The sequence below is a fragment of the Lissotriton helveticus genome, chromosome 5_1 (genome assembly GCF_964261635.1).
Source record: "Lissotriton helveticus chromosome 5_1, aLisHel1.1, whole genome shotgun sequence".
Taxonomy (NCBI): domain Eukaryota; kingdom Metazoa; phylum Chordata; class Amphibia; order Caudata; family Salamandridae; genus Lissotriton; species Lissotriton helveticus.
In genome coordinates, this window is record NC_136065.1 from 282652346 (window position 1) to 282669895 (window position 17550).

At 47.9% G+C, this 17550-nt stretch overlaps 1 protein-coding gene across 1 annotated transcript in view; it reads left to right on the top strand.

The window, feature by feature from the left end:
- Nucleotides 1–17348: 17348 nt before the first annotated feature.
- The window catches only part of LOC144754442 (F-box only protein 44-like), a 236982-nt gene continuing 236780 nt past the window's right edge, over nt 17349–17550 (top strand). The window contains exon 1 of the mRNA XM_078642218.1: nt 17349–17466. The gene's annotated coding sequence lies outside the window, so the exon portion shown is untranslated. The remainder of the gene's footprint in view (nt 17467–17550) is intronic.

Consider the following 17550-nt stretch of genomic DNA (forward strand, 5'->3'; position numbering starts at 1 on the left):
TCATCATCTGTGCGGTGTCCCCCGGAAGGATGAAGTTAAGAAAAAGACGGACAGATCAGGGGGAATGGGATTACGCCATGGGGCATGAACATGGCACATTCACAGACTTCCCACTATACAATGCTTCCAGCCACGCCCTGTGGCATCGGGATTCTGTGCTCTAGTTCAGCTTGCCAGGAGAATGGGTGGAGGGGATTGGTGCAGGTAAGTAACTAAAGGGCAGGCGTGCAGGGCTCCGCGTGTCTGTGAGTCCGCACGGACTAAGAGGGCAGGAGTGGGGGCATGGTGACAGTCACCTTGTCAGAAGACCCCTACACTTGGAATTCAGAAGCACGCACTTACCTCTAGCCACCTGTCCACGATCACACAAAGAAACGGAATCAGCAATGGCAAGTCGTTGAGAAAAACCTGAATTCAGGTCAGGCGGCTCTAGAAAGTTGTAACACCAATGCTGTGCAGGATTGAATGGCCCACAGTGCATGCATGCACACACATGCATCAGTGGAGTCACAAGTCCTAAACAAGCATTTGAAATGCAATAGGTTTCGCATTTATGAGAGTTTGAGCTATTGGCATTGTAAATGACAATGCCTTTTATTTATGTGTTGTTTTAAAAACATAAATAAAAGGCATTGTCATTTACAATGCTGCAAATGCGAGACCTATTGCATTGGAAATGCATGCTATAAACATTTTTAAAAGCGTTAGGAGGGAGTATTTCCTGCCAGCTACAGCAGGCCAGACAATGCTATTTGAGAAAATAGTGCTCGGAAGTGGTAATTAAAGCCTACTGAGCAACAACACACATAACAGTGGGTGTCAAAATGGGAGGTTACAAAATGAGACAAGGCGGTACAAAGGAGGGACTACTAAGCCTTTTGATCAATGAACAGCCACAGTTTAAATTGGACAATGACACAAGCCAATGAAAAATGTGGGTGGAGCTTCAAGTCCCTTCCTCAATACAGCATGCCTCACAGAGCAGTGCATACGCTACCCAGGCTCGACCTAAAAAATAAGTGGGGGGACTAACCAAGGTAGGCAGTATGCAAGTGACATCACAGCGTGTGACATCCCATGTGGCATCACAGGAAGTGACACAACAACCCATGACATCACAGGAAGTGACATCAGGAATTAAGATGGAGCTGGACACCTATTTATACAACCTTTCGGGAGCGTGGTGTGAGTCAGCCCCTAGCTGACCCACACCACGCACAGTAAAGGTGCAGCACTTCTCCAGCGGCGTGGGACACCTTGTCTCTTTGCCGCTCACCTGCCTGAATGTCTGCTCTTGTTCGCCCTCGCTCGCCAGCATCACCGGGAAGGAGGAGGAGGAGTCAGCCCCCAGCAGACCAATACCACGCACCGTAGAGGTGCAGCACTTGTCCCGCGGAGTGAGACACTTTGTTTGTTTGCCGCTCACCTGTTTGATTGTCTGCTCTTGTTCGCCCTCGCTCACCGACATCACCAGGGAGGAGGAGTCAACCCCCAGCTGACCCGCTCCGTCCACCATAAAGGTGCAGCACTTCTCCTGCCTATTTTGCTTCAATAGTCTCATCCATGAACAGAAATGAACATGAGGCCCAACAGGTTATCCATAAGGGGAGGGGGGAATCAATTCCTGAGTATCACCAGTCTCAAAGCCTAGTAGCGGGCAGTTATAACAGCCCTCCTGGTGATGGGCGGGGAGGCATGACTACAGGGGAACTTATCAATCCTCCTCAGAGTTTGTGTTCTGTTCACTTGCCACGAGAGTCTACCCCGATTGTCGTGGTTTTGGCCAATGTGCTCCGTTGCAACCCAGTAACCAAGGGCAATTTTGATAATCTGAAAAACAAGATAAACTGGCTAAACTTGAATATTGATCTAGGGTTGGGTGTGAAAAAAACAAATAATCATGGTGCGCAGGAAATCTTATGCTGGGGACTGCGCCATTATTAATTTCAACAATTCTCTTGTGGTTAACCACATTTTAAGTATAATTGTGTAATCTAACTACAGGAGTTGGAACTCGGCAATTGTGGCACTCTCACTGGGATACTTTTATAGGCCAAGGAGTCATCACTTTTCCTTATTCAGTTACTCACAGGGTCTGCCCCAAGATGTGGTTCATAGGAGTCATCTCAAGGCAACCACAGGAGTAACACTGGCATATAGGTTCACGTCACTGAGTTCACTAGACGGATGTGATTGACGGTGTGTTGGCTCTCAGGCCTTATATATTTCAGCATACCAGGGGAAGGCACGGCCTTTAGATCCTGGGCCTAATGAGTGCAAAGGGTGTAGCTTTATCTCGTGGAACATCACAGGGCTTGTGAGCAAGATTGAGGATCCTGATTGCTTACTTTTTGTTAAATGTTTTGACGTGATCTGCCTCCAGGAAACTTGGTCTGTAGAGAATAGATTTCACCTGGAAGGTTATAAAACCTTCTTTGTGCCAGCCACCCCCTCTAGGTTAGAATGAGCTACGGGGAGTCTTGTTACTTTTGTCTCAGTAGCAGTTGAAGGCAGCTCCATCTTTTTGCTCCATACTTCCTCTACCCTACAGGTGGTGTTGCTTTTGAGCGTAAAAAGTAGCTCTTGCTTTTAAACTTTTGTAATGCAGGCGGTGCCCATGGGGAAGAATGTAACATCACACTGTTGGGGGCTGTGCTACGGAACATTATATTAAGAGGGCAGAGGTACCATATCATCTTTTTAGCCGGGGATTTTAACTTTCGCATGTGTGGAGTTATTAGGCAGGGGGGTGCAAGCAATGTGGTGTGCGGAAGAAGTAGGTTTGCACAAGGAACACTCCATCCAAGGTATCGAACTAAATGCGTTATTGAATTAATTGGATTACATTTCCGCAATGTAGAAACTGCCCCCAGATAAAACGGATATCGTCCTCACATTTATTGGGAGAGGGTGCGAGTCCTTTATTATTTTTATTTTTGTCTCTGTGCCTTTTTTTCCCCTGATCAAGACATTTTCAGTCAAGGCGAGTGCTTTCAGTGACCACAACCCTGTATGTGTCTTAACAGGATGACCCAAATTAATAAGCCTATCAAGCAGACCTTGGGGATACCGCTTAAAGTTGTGAATGGTGGGAGGAGATTGTAGTGGGGTAAAATTGTCCCAGAGCGGTTTCACGAATCCCTCTTAACTCAGTGTCATAGGGAGTTTGCCACTTGTCTAGATAGCGAGACTACCCCAATGGACATCATGGATGCCTTTGGAAGCATTTCCAGTGTTCTAGTAAAGGTCTTACGTGCCCCAGGTGGGAGTCTCATCAATTTAGGACTGAGAACGATTGACTTGGAGTGCTCCAGAGCCTCCAGGATATTGAAACAGGCCCTGGGAGTGATGGCTCGTGACCAGATGCCTGTTACGAACCTCCGGAGAGTTCATACGATGGCCCTAGCAAAGCGCAAGTCTGTCCTGAAGGAGGAGACCTGGACGGAATTAGTATAAGCTACTACTTTGATCAATTGCTCAACATTTTGGAGCATCATAATAATCCATTGTTAACAGGAGAAACTGGTAACTTAATGGATGCCCACATCCTAGAGGAAGATTGGGTCAAACACTTTGAGGGCATCTCCCAGAATGACACTATGCCGGTAGATGGGCAGGAAAGGGAGGAAGGCACATCTGTTATTTTTACAGCTCCAGGGGTAAGAGCTGGCATTATGGGACTGTCAAAAAGCAAGGCCCGTGACCTGATGGGATTCCCCCAGATCTTTACATTGTGAACGTGGAAACCTGGATGCCCCTACTGACAGCAGTCATTAATGCCTCGGTCCAGGCAGGCCGGCCTGACTCTTGGGTTTTATCAACCATTGTCCCCGTTTTAAAAAAAATGGTATCGGGACAACACCCTTTGTTATAGGCCTCTATCTCTTTTGGATTCCGTGGTGAAGGTGGTGGGTCATATGGTTTTAGACAGACTGGTAACCTGGGCAGATGAAAATAATATCTTAACCGAGGCACAATACGGTTTCTGACCTTGGCGTTCCACAGAGGAACAATGTTTAAATTTGTTTATGGTATGGAACACTTACACCGTGGCTCGCACCGGCTCATTCCACCTAGCTTTTATGAATCTAGCCTCAGCTTTTGATCGTGTAAATAGATCAAAGCTATGGCAGATGATGTCCTCTATGGGTATAGATAGGGATATCGTCTTGTTTCTAACAGACCTTCACAGAGATTCTAAAGCAGCTGTCTGCTATTCAAACGATCTCAAGGTAACCCGTAAGTTTGACATCAGGAGAGGGGTGCACCAGGGGTGAGGGAGGTATCCTGGCCCTCTTTCTTTTTAACTTCTATAATAACTCCCTGGAGAAGGTCCTCTTGGAGACAAGAGCTGATTGCCCACAAGTGGGCAAGTGCAGCTTGCTGGTTCTCCTATATGCAGACAATGCTGTCCTCATGGTGAGGGCAGCCAGAGGGGTAAAACTCCTGTTGAACTCCTTCGTTCACTTCATGGGCGATTTGGACCTGCTGGTCAATCACAGTAAACTGTTTGTCATGCAGGTGGGTCCTCGTGCAGTAAAGCAGTTTACTTTTAAGATAGGAACCTTGACAATCCTGGTGAAAAGTCTTTTTTCTTAACTGGGAGTAGTGTTTGACGATGCTCTGAGTTGGTCTCCCCTGATTACTCGGAAGAAGGGGGACCTAGTCAGAGCGACCGCAGCTGTTTTGTAATTTTGCTTCCAGAGTGGGCCCTTTGGAAGATTTACAGAGCCAAATGTATTGCAAAGGTTAGCTATGGGAGCAAGCTATGGAGTTACGCTGGGCTGGAGGCCCTGCAAGTCACAGAAAACACCTTCCTGAGATGGATACTCTCTTCGCAGAGCGTCTCATCCTACGCTGTGCCTCAAGACCTGAGGATGGCTTTTCTGTCAAGTGAACTGATGTTCTGTTCATTAGGATTGTGGTTAAAGATTTGGGCCAAGGAAGAAAATGTTCTTAGCCAGGATATCCTTAAGGATTGTTTGTCCCTTGATCCGGATAATCGCATTAGCTGGCTTAAGTATGTAAGGGATGGTCTCTCTGGTCTGGGAAGGGTGGATCTATTTAATAACCAAGAGGGCATATGCAAGAGGGATCTTACCTGGGCAAAAGAGTGTTTTTTTAGAAGGCACTGTTGTGACAGAGAAGCAACAGAGCTGAGCAAGCCCATTGTGCGTATGTACATTGGATTAAAAACCGTACAAACCACGGAACCATATCTTTTAGAGATTAAAAGCAATCATGATCGTTTCCTACTCACCAGATTTAGGCTTGACCTTTTTCATTACCAGTTTGCCCAACCACATGGTGCTCTTAGAGGTCAGTGCCTCATGCCCTGTGGCTACGACGATCGGTCTCCTCAAGACATGATGCACTTTTTAATGATTTGTAGTTTTTATGAGGTCCCCGGAAAGTCTTTTATTATTCCTATTCTAAAAAAGGCTTGTTTTAGGAGGGTGAGACTCGCTTTTATTGTTTTACAACATCTATCAAATGATACTGTATTGTATACGGTTAGCTTTTTAAGGGCCGTGTGACGGGGTGGATTCTCCAATGGGGGTACAATCCCCGGACCTGGACTGGTGGACAGCCACCCCACTTTCACCTGCTTCCCTTCCCTTGTTTCAGCAACCTGAAGCCGGCCCACGGGATGCGTGGGCAATACAAGACCAAGACCAATGGTGGCAGGACGAGGTAGCGGCGGATCCCTTTAAGTGGGAGTATCCGGAGAACGTAGGCATGCCCACCACTAGCGGAACGACGTCAAAAGAAGGGAGGACCCAGGAAGAGATGAACGGCGTTTCCAAGGAGGAGAAAGGAGTTTGCTACACCGGAGAAGAGACGAAGACCGAAGAGGAGAGCAGCGAAAGAGCCCTGCAGACCAGGAAGGAGTCGGAGAAGCCCGGAGGCCATCGTTCCCACGAGCCGCCCCGCCACGCTCCCACGGGAGGAGCGTAGCTCCAACAGGTACGGGGCAGAGTGGCGGGTTGGGTTGGACGTAGAGTACCGCCTGCCGAGTAACTTGTACAGTGTGAATAGCCTTGTGTATAGACCTCGACTCCCCTGTTCCCTGCACGAGCACCTCGTACTACGGCTGTAGAATGGCACTGTGAGCACTGGTTACCCTCACTCCCGGTCCTGATCCTTCTATATCCCTACTCTTCCACTAAATCAGGCCTCTTTCTCCATTTATTTCCGGTGATTGCCCCGACCTCGGCGAGACAAGCGCTCCCCTGAGGGAGAACACGCTGGAGTCCCTAAGAAAACCACCCATCGACCCGCCTGCTTTTGCCAGAGAAAGGATTACCAGCAGACGGCGGAAATCGTATATAAAAATAAAACCTTCCCTTAAAACTTTCTTTAAAGTTTCTGACTCCGTCTCTTCAACACCGTCCCCTCCTCCCTCTCCAATCCTATCGAATCCCGTACATGCCGCCATCAGGCTCAGGTCAAGCTGAGATTAATTCTGATAGTGGGATTTTATTATTATATTGTAAGTATATCACAATGGTCACACTGTTTGGTTATTCTGTACATACTTGGAGTTTTACAAATGTTTTTTATGACTTTTATGGTTTTATCTGAAAAAACAAAGTTTGTTGATTGATTGAACATAGACTGCAGTTCTCAACCTTAAACATCTCTCCGTCCTGGTACGTGATGACCAGAAGACTTCTTTCGACCAGTAGTTCTCCACGTGTTCACTACCAAGTTCTCCTTCCTGCCTTCACTATCAACAAACAATAGAACTTTCTCTAGCTAATGAAAATAATGATAGTGCACCTGCAAAGAAAAAGAGAATATGCTGGTATGGCAATATGCATTTCAATTGAAGCCTACAGTCCGGCTAAATTAGCTAAACAGTTAATATGAACTTCCAATACATAAGTATTCATACACAAATGTAATATTGAGAATAAATGCAAACGCGAATAAGAGTTATACATTCCAACTGAAAATTAGCTTACGCGTAAATACGTTTCTAATCTTTATGTTGATTACATTTCATTTGTTAATTAAGTTAAGGCACGCAATGAATATGACGTTGAATACAAGGTTTATGAGTGCTTAATTGTGACTTATGAGGGCAAAGCCTAAATTGCACTACTCCACACTGCTTCAATGGGAACTGTCCTGCCTGAACAGCCAGGAAAGGTCCTCCCTGAACTGCGCACAAGCAACCCAGGACTGGTTTCACCCTTATTAGGGCTCATCAGCCCAGTATAGCTTGGTTCCAATGGAACAATGAGCACTGAACCTTACGATGGAGTGGGAATAGTAAATCAAATCCCTCCAAACACAACACTTTCTCTACTGTTGCTGAGATTGGAGAGAGAACAGTAAATTTACCTCTTCCAAAATGTTATTTTCTCAACTCGCGGGAGTTTGCGGATCCCCGCGGTGCTCAGTGGGACACCATGTGGGTCCCCTGTAGAAACGTGAATCCTACTATGGCTCACCAGGGCCCACCCCTTTCTCAATCACTCAGCAAATGTGCCTCCTGGCGCACTACTCATTGGGGGGGAGTTACCCTTGGATCTTAAGGGTTGTTGGGGGCTAAGAACCTCTCTTGTTACCACCAGTAAGTCCCACGAAGTGAGATTGCTGAGAGCTTGTTGGAAACCCCACCCCCTTCCCCACCCCTCTGCAAACGCACCTCCGGGTTAGGGATGGTTTGTGGATTAAGTCCCCTTGGCTGCCGAGGGTTATTGGGAGCCAAGAACCCCTCCTGTTACCACCAGTAAGCCCCACAGAGCGGGATTGCTGACAGTTTGCTGGAGGCCCTACCCCTTTCTCCACCACTATGAAATTGCTCCCCCTTGTACACTACTGGTTGAGGGATGAAGTCCCCTTGGATGCTGAAGGTCATTGGAGGCCAAGAAGCCCTCCTGTTACCACCAGCAAGTACCACACAGTGGTATTGCTAAGAGCTCGTCGAGACCCCACCCCCTTTCTTTACACACTGTACAGACCCATACAGCCACTCTTACACCCACTCACAGACCCAAACAGCCATTCACAAACCCACTCACACTGCTCTTCACACCCACTCACAGACCCAAACAGCCACTCACAAATCTACTAACCCACCCACATAACCACTCACACACCCAACCAGAGACCCAAACAGCCACTCACACACCCACTCACTGACCTTTACAGCCACTTACACACAGACTCTGAAAGGATACAGTTTACAGTTAGGAAATAAAATTGAAAAAACCTTCCAAATTAACTGGAAAACCAAAGGTTACAGGGATGTTATAGTTAGGCTGAGATGTCACTCATACAAGACCATTGAAATTAAGTAGTTATGGTTACCTGAGATAACTACAACTTACGCCCCTGCAATGCACTGCTTATGACCTCACATATTACGTCACTCATGACAAGGACAGTGACTTCATTGATAACATCTCAAATTACATCACTGATTATATCATCCACAGAACCACTCACGCACCTACTCAAACGCCCACTTGCACACCCACACAACCACTTATACACCCACTCCCAGATCCATTAAACCACTCACCCAAGCAGTTACATGCCCATATAACCACTCACTAGCTGTATGGGTGAGTGAGTAGTTGTGTGAGTGAATGTATCAGTGACTGAGTGCCTATATGAGTGGAGTAGTGAAAAAGTAAATCTAACCTCTCTAAAATCTAACACTTTCCCTACTGTGCAGTTTCTCATTTCCACCCATAAAATAAGTAGTCATGCTGGTGCAAGAACTTATGAGTCATTGTTCTAAGAAAAGAGCACTGTACAAACTGCCACAATTTGCCTGACCTACTAACAAAAACCTAAAGTATGACTAGATCTTCTAGCAGATACTTGGCCATGGTCCCAGTGGAAACCAGCTCTCAACATGCAGATCGAAAGTTAGAGATCTGATCACTAGCCTTCAAGAGGTGCTCCTACCAAAATAAGTAAGCAAAGAAAACAGAGGTTCCTGTGGACACTTAATGATTAATATTAATATATATATCAGCACAAAGGCACTAGAGTCAGAAAAAAAAACATGTAACACAGAATGTGTAGAGAAACAAGGTATTTTTTAAGATAAATTCACATTTGTTAAAGAATTTCAGTGGAAAGTGTCCCAAGTGAAAAGGTGAAACCCATAAAAATGGATTGTGACTTTTTATGACATAGAAACAAGGTTTCAATATTTTTGCAGGAACAACCATTCAATGGGTACGCAGTAAATGATAACAGCCTCCTAATATAATATTAGGAACTAAAAATTGGTTCGCTTCAAGTTGTTGACGGCGTTTCGACCCCCACTAACAGTGTGGGTTCTCATCAGGACCTATCAATGTAGGGCTACCTGTGGATGACTCACAGTTATTGTGGTGAGTACTGGGAGTGAAGGGTAGCAAAGGATACTCACATAGGGCCCAGCCAGGCACCTATGGAGGGGAAGGTACTGGCAATGGTAAATATCCTTTATTACGAATTTTTTATCACACGGAATATTCCCTGGCAATCAGTAATATCTGATGATATGCTGGTTAAGTTCTATCCATAGGGCGGTGTCGTGTGGTTGGTTGAGGCCTGAGATACTTGGGGGGGCCTTTAATTAAATGCAGTAAAGGGAATTGATTACTGTTAGATAATCTAGTGTTTCTAGGACTCAGATGGTCCAATGCGGGGTGTAGAGTCAATCTGTGGTGGAGAAACTGCACTCGTCTGTCTCTGCTTGAGTGCAGTTCTCTTCGACAACTCAGGCGAGAGTGAAATTGCTCTCCCACCATCGCAGTTCCACCATTGAGTACGGGCTCCCCCAGCCCCTGCAATCTCAAGTGTGAGTGCTCGAGACCCTCCTCCACCTGCAGGTTCACCTGCGCTTCATCCCTGGTGGTCCAGTGGACCCCTGTCTTCCGCTTTCCGCTCCGTTTTTTCCAATTGTTTTCACTCGTTTTTTCACTTGTTTTTCACCTTCTTTTCTAAATATATATTTCAGTTTTTTTCTGCTTTCTGCACTTTCCTGTGCTCTGCTTGTCTTCTTTTTCTCCAATTTTCCACTCTCCTCCTTTCCCGCCCATTTTACCCCCACCCCTGTGGACCGTGGCCCCTCCCTCCCAGCACGACTAGTGCGACCAATCCAGCTCCCATCCCTGCTCCCAGCTGTCCAGCCCTCCCCAACCCCTACTTAATGGCAGCCACTGTGCGGCCACACGCAGCAGGCGCAGAGCTGGCGTGACACTGGCGAGCCCATCTGCACCCGTCCACGACCTAACCGCGACCAGCGCCAGAAACCCTGGACCTCCACCCTGACAACGCCACGACAACTGCAAGCTAGCATCACCAGCCAACACCCACGGACCCTTCAGCTGTCACTGCTGCAGGCACACCTGCAGCATCGCCAAGAACACAGATCCAGCACAACCTGCCCACAAGAACACAACCAAACCAAAGACCCAATAATGCATTCTCCTCAACGTCCAATCACTCCACAAACACGCCACTGAAATCTGGGACCTCCTCGACAGCACCACCCCGGATGTGGAATCCTTCACCGAAACCTGGGCCAACACCACCTCGGGACAGGACATCGCCATCGCCATCCCTCAAGGATACAAGATCTCCAGGCGGTCCTCCCCACGCACCCAGGAGGAGGAATCGCCATCATCCACAAATTCACCCTCTGCCTGAGCACACTCCCCAACAAGCACACAGACCTGATGGAACACCTTCACTTCAAGATACTGTCCAGTCCCACTGCCACCCACCGAGGAACCCTCATCTACCGACCCCTTGGACCCCGCGGACCATTGCCCAACTCCATCCTGGACATCATCTCCCCGCAGGCCATCGCATCCACCAACTACACCCTGCTGGGAGACCTCAAATTCCACCGCGACAACCAACTGGACCTCAACACAGTATCCTTCCTGAACAACCTCCACAACATTGGACTTCGCCAGATCGTGACGGAGCCCAAGCACTCAGCAGGACAAACCCTCGACCCCCTCTTCACTACAGGAAACTCCATCACCTTCAGCCAATCAACCAAACTCCCATGGACCGACCATCGTTGCGCCCACTTCACCTTCAGAACACCTACCATCCACAGACACCAGCACCTGCTGCCACGAAGAAACTGGACCAAAATCACCAACGACCAGCTCACCTCCTCACTCAACAACTCCACCCCAACCATCACGGAAAACGACGACCCCAAAACAGCAGCCCAAACCCTGCATAGATGGATCTCGGATAGCACCAACACTATAGCCCCCTCAAGAAAAACAGCAATACCCGCACCAAGGAAGCCAGATGGTTTACCATCGAGAGTCCAGGCGCGCTTACTGCCGTCTCGAAAAGGCCTGGAGGAAAACCAAATCCACAGAAGCCCACAACAACTTCAGAGCCGCCACCAATGCCCACCACCAACTCATCAGAGAAATGGGGAAAAAAGATAGAAGACATAATCTCTACCCACGCGCACAATATCAAGGAATCTTCAACATCATCAAGTTCACCCAACCCACCAGCAAGTCTACTTACATCCCTCCCTCACAAGACCTCTATGCCAAACTCAGCTCCTTTTTCCACTACAAAATAAAGAGCTTCAACGAAGATAACCAACACACTGAACACTCACCAACCACCCCCGACACCCAGAAACCAGCGATTGACAACTGGACAGCCGTCACCACCGAAGACACAGTGAAAAACAATGAAGTGAATCCACTCAGGGGCCCCCAAGTACCCCTGCCCCCACCACATCTTCAACAGAGCCGCCGACACCATCGCACCCATGCTCCGCCACACCATCAACCGCTCCCTGGCAACTGCCTCGTTCCGCGACGACTGGAAACACGCAGAGGTCAACCCCCTCCTGAAGAAACCCTTGGCGGACCACACTGACCTCAAAAACTAAAGACCCATCTTCCTGCCCCTGTTTCCAGTGAAAGTCATCGAGAAAGTCATCAACAGCCAACTCGCCACATTCATCGAAGAGCACAACATTCTTGACTCCCAATCCGGCTTCAGAAAAAAAGCACAGTATGGAAACCACCCTTCTCGCTGCAACAGATGACATCCGCACCTTACTGGTCAAAGGAGAAACAGTATCTATCCCTCATCCTCCTCGACCTCTCAGCAGCGTTCGACACAGTCTTGCACCCTAATAAGCAGACTCCACAGCACAGGAATCCAGGACAAGGCCCTCGACTGGATCCGCTCCTTCCTCTCCGGCAGGACGCAGCGGGTCAGACATCCCCCTTTCCTTTAATACCCTAAACCTATCACCTGCAGAGTACCCCAGGGCTCCTCCCTCAGCCTGACGCTCTTCAACATTCACATGGCTCCGCTCGTCCCCATCGTCAGAACCTATGGACTCAACACTGTGTTGTACGTAGATGACACCCAACTCATCCTCTCCCTATGCAACGAACCCAACACCGCCAGACACAACTTTGGAGAAGGCATGGAAGCTGTCGCCAAATGGATGAAAAACAGCTGCCTACAACTAAACACCAACAAAACAGAAGTACTCATCATGGGCCCAAACTCCGACGCCTGAAGCAACACCTGTTGGCCCCCCGCTCTCGGAAACCCGCCAACCCCCACGTACCATGCACACAACCTGGGAATCATCCTGGACTCTGAGCTCAAAATGGACCATCAGATCAACTCCATCTCGTCTTCCTGCTTCCACACTCTCCGCCTCCTTTGTAAGACCTTCAAAAGGATCCCCCTCGAACACAGAAAGACCGTCACTCATGCCCGAGTCACCAGCAGACTCGACTACGGCAATGCACTTTACGCCGGAATAAACAAAAACCTCACCGCAAGCTACAGAACATCCAGAACGCAGCAGCAAGACTGATCCTTAACCTGCCAAAACACTGCCACATCTCCCAGCACCTGAGCATACTCCACTGGCTCCCCATCAAGGCGAGAATCACCTTCAATTTACTCACCCACCCACACAAGGCCCTCCACGGCACCGGACCAGCATACCTGAACAGCTGACTTAAATGCTCACATCCCAAAGGACCCTACGATCAGCCCAGCTCTCCTACACCGTGGTCCCAAGCACCAGAAAGACCAAATCGAGAGGCTGCTCTTTCTCCTTCCTCGCAGCCAAAGCCTGGAACACCCTTCCGCTCCACCTCAGACAGACATCGCTCCCCATCTTTGCAAGAAACCTCCAGACTTGGCTCTTCAACAGACCCCCTCCTTGATGGAATGGATCCTGTACCCCCCCCCACCCCTAGTGCCTTGAGACCCTTACGGGTGAGTAGTCGCACTTAACAAACTTCTGATTGATTGATTGGATTGTTAAAGCGGGACGGAATCTCAATTGCAGCTCAACTATTTACAACGCTGATATGCAGGGCCGTACCTCCAGCCTTATGGATTTTTTCTGCCAGTGTGGAGCTCGAGTATACACTTAATTACCCCCCGACTGGAGCAGAATCTGCTCTCTGGTGACTTTTCATTCCCCATCTATGTTAATACCAGCAAAATAAATAAACGATTTGCATTTGCATTCCTTGAGTAAAGCATCAACTTTGCTGCATCATCACAGAAGAAAAAGGATGGCTGAGTACTTTGGAACTTCAGTGTGACAGGATGTGCCCAAAGAGTATAGGTTGTTCAATGACACCCAAACATTTTTGGGAAGTCTGATACCTATGTTCCAAGCAAAAGCAATTGCTCGCTGGGTTCAAATCACCCAGTGGGAACTGATGAAAGCAATAAATACTACTGAAGATGGCTTTAATGCAATTAAAGAAGAGCGCGTTCAATCAGACTTATGGTAATGGAAAACAGATATGTTTTGGACTTGATGCCAGCAATCAAAGGAGGGGTATGTAGAAAAATTAATTCAGTATGCTGAACTTTTATCACAGGAACTCTGCCACAGGCTCAGCTCCTACTTCCATCTGAAAATCAAGGCCCTCTACGATAACTTTAGCGAACAGACACCGGACACGGCCCCCCTCACCACCACCGACAACCAGCCGACCGCCACTACCTGGAATCCCGCCACGGTGGAACATGTCACTGCGACCATGAACAACACCCACTCTGGCGACCCTACGGATCCCTGCCCTCCACACATCTAGCACAGAGCCCCCGCCGCCTTCGCTCCCGAAATAGGATGAACCATCGACGACTCTTTCAAGTCTGGCATCTTCCCAGATGACTGGAATCGGGTGGAAGTCAAGTCCCTCCTCAAGACGCCCACAGCCAACCCGACAGACCTGAAAAACTACTGCCCCATCTCCCTACACCCATTCGCTGTCAAAGTCACAGAGAGACTCATAAATGCTCAGCTGACCACCTTCATCAAAGAAAACTCCATCCTAGACACCTCCCAGTTCGGATTCCACAACAACCACAGTACCCAGACCACCCTCCTAACCGCCACTAATGACATCTGCATGCTACTCGACCAGGGACACACCGCAGCCCTCATCCTACTAGACCTCTATGCAACCTTCATACCTGTCTCACACCACACACTCACAGCCAGACTTCACGCCGCAGGGATACGAGGAACCGCCTTCAACCAGATCTGATCCTTCCTCTCCAGCTGAACCCAGAGGATCAGGCTCCCTCCCTTCCTCTCCAATCCAACAGATATCAACTGCGGAGTACCCCAACGATCGTTGCTCAGCCCCACGCTCTTCAACATTTACATGGCCCCCCTCACCACCATCGTCAGACAGCATGGGCTCAGCATAGTCTCATACGCTGACAACACCCAGCTCATCCTCTCCCTCACAAAGAACCCTGAAGACACCAGATTCGGCTTCCAGGAAGGAATGAAGGATGTTGCATGCTTGATGAAAGATAGCTGCCTAAAGCTCAACTCAGAAAAGACAGAAGGCCTCATCCTAGGACCCTCCAACTCGGCCTGGCACAACACCAGGTGGCCCTCTGCCCTCGGGAGTCCACCCACCCCTACAGACCACGCAAGGAACCTCCGCATCATCCTGGACTCCTCCCTCATCATGACCCACCAGATTAACTCTGTCGCCTCCACCAGCTTCAACTGCCTTTGCATCCTCCAAAAGACCTTCAAGTATATACCCCCCGAATGCAGAAATACCGTCACCCACGCACTCATAACCAGCAGACTGGACTAAGACAACGCCCTCTACACCGGAATCACCAGAACTCTGCTGCACAAGGTCCAAACCATCCAGAACGCCGCAGCTAGACTCGTCCCAGGGACACCACGGCACGAACACATGACCCAACACCTACGAGACCTCCACTGGCTCCCCATCGAGAATAGAGTGATCTTCAAACTTCTCACCCATGCCTACAAATCTCTCCACAACATTGGACCCAAATACCTCAACAAGAGAGTCACCTTCCACGTACACAAAAGGAACCTCCGCTCCGCCAACCTCGCCCTGGCAGAAACCCCCCGCATCCGCAGAAACAGAGCTGGCGGACGAGCCTTCTCCTACATCGCAGCCAAGACCTGGAACGGGCTCCCAGCAAAGATCAGACGCTCCCCGAACCTGCACACCTTCAGGAAGAACATCAAGTCCTGGCTCTTCAACTGAACCTAAGTTGCACCCCCACCCCTGCTCCCAGCACCATGAGACCCTCATGGATGAGTAGCGCGCTTTATAAACCCCCTGATTGATTGGTTGATGTTTTGAAAAAAGTCATTGCTAAATATGATTTGTGTTCATGTTGTAATTAATTGTTTAAATGTCATATCCATGGCTAATGGGAGGCAATTTGCTTTGAATGTATTTTTGGATCCTTCCCCTAAATAAGCCTTTCAGGGTCAAACCCCATGATTATTTAGTTTTGTTGACTACCACCACAGCATTTTTAACTGATCTTATTATGTTGTTTTTTGTTTATTTGCCGAATTAGGCTATTAATGGAACCAAATCGACTACCACAGCATTTTTCCTTTCTTGGATTGACAAGCAAATCCTTTTATTGTTGTGTCTTGCAAAGACGGGGGCTTCTTGTCAAAAAGCTCTTAATTGTGTAGGATAAACACCTTTGCTAAAATCTCTAGGTCCACAAGAATACTTTTGTTTTCTGTTTCTGGTTCTCTCCTTTTTGTCCATCTCTTGTGTAGAAATTCTATAGTCCTGAAGTAAGTTCCTCTCCCCAGAGGGACAATATATGCATGCCAAAACATGTTAATGGAAAAAGAAGCAGGATCAGTACCTCTATCTTCTGTTTTAATACTGTGGGAGGAGATAAGGGAAATAAGCCATTTTTAGCTCAACCACAATTTGAGAGTTTAACAAACGGAGAATGTAAATGATGACTTAAGGGACTTAACCTCACCCAAACTAGGGAACCCATAACTAGGGAACTCTACAACCAGTGAACAGTAGTACCTACGGAAGCTTCCAAGTGTTAGATGTAGAACCCACTTATGAAGTATAAAATGCTATTTAGGTAAGGGTTCATCATCCTTTGTGAGTACATGCATGTGTAGTATCCTTGCACCATGTTCATATTATATACATGCTTTCTCCACTACTAGCCCAGTCTGTAGAATGGTAGAGGTATGATGCGCATAAGCCCAATCTCAACTAAAGGCCTTGGCCCACAGATTCCCAACATTCTTATGTGCATCATAACTGCAGCATTCTACAGACTGGGCTAGAGGTGGAGAACGCATGTATATATTATGAACAAGGTGCAAGGATACTACAGCATGTATAGTGATTATATAAGGGTTTTGGCTCTTCCAGGAGTTCTCTCCATGAATTCATAAAGGGCTCAAGATTTGGCTCTTCGAATGATCCCAGCAAGTACCCAGCGGCTGGATACCCTCACATGTAATTTAGTCGTGGTGCTCTAAATCAGAGATTTTAGTTTAGGCTTTATGAATATAACAGGCGGTTATCGAGGTAGGCCCGACGACTTTGTGACATTTTGAAACTTAGTTGTCTAGTGGCTCCATTGCATCTATAACACTGAGGCCTATTAAGGCATTTTACCTAACAGCCAGGGCCAGCCTCTAATCGGTTGACAAGCTTGCCCATGCTCAAGGACGGCCCTGCCGACAGCACCTTGTAGACAGGGTTTGGAGCTAGTAACGTTAGAAACAAAAGTACAAGCCCTTCAATGCAAGATTAGCTGAAAATCCAGAAATGGTATCATATTTCGTAGTGCACTTGGTGGACTCGTGAAATGCAAAGTAATATTTCTTAGCCGACTTTCTTTTATTGAAGGTACGCCATATATATATACACACAGATAAGCACATTTTCAAGATCCATCTATGTATGCTTTTTTGTTTAGCTTTCTACCCTCGTTATGTACGCAGTAGTTAGTAAGCGGCCTTTTGACAGGAGCTTGGGCTTGTTTTGAAAAAAGCCTGGAAAAAAAGAGTGGCGATCCCTGTATCACACTGGAAAAGAGAAAGTGAAAGTACGCAGCGTCATTTCACTGGCGACCTGTCGGCTTTTGCAGCACAAGAGGGAAACCTCTCCACTCCGAGAGGTAGGAAGCACTAGTCCTTCTTTGCAACGGCCAGGACGTTTTCTGCTGCTGTTCCGTCTTGCTACTGTCAGAACGCTCTCCCAC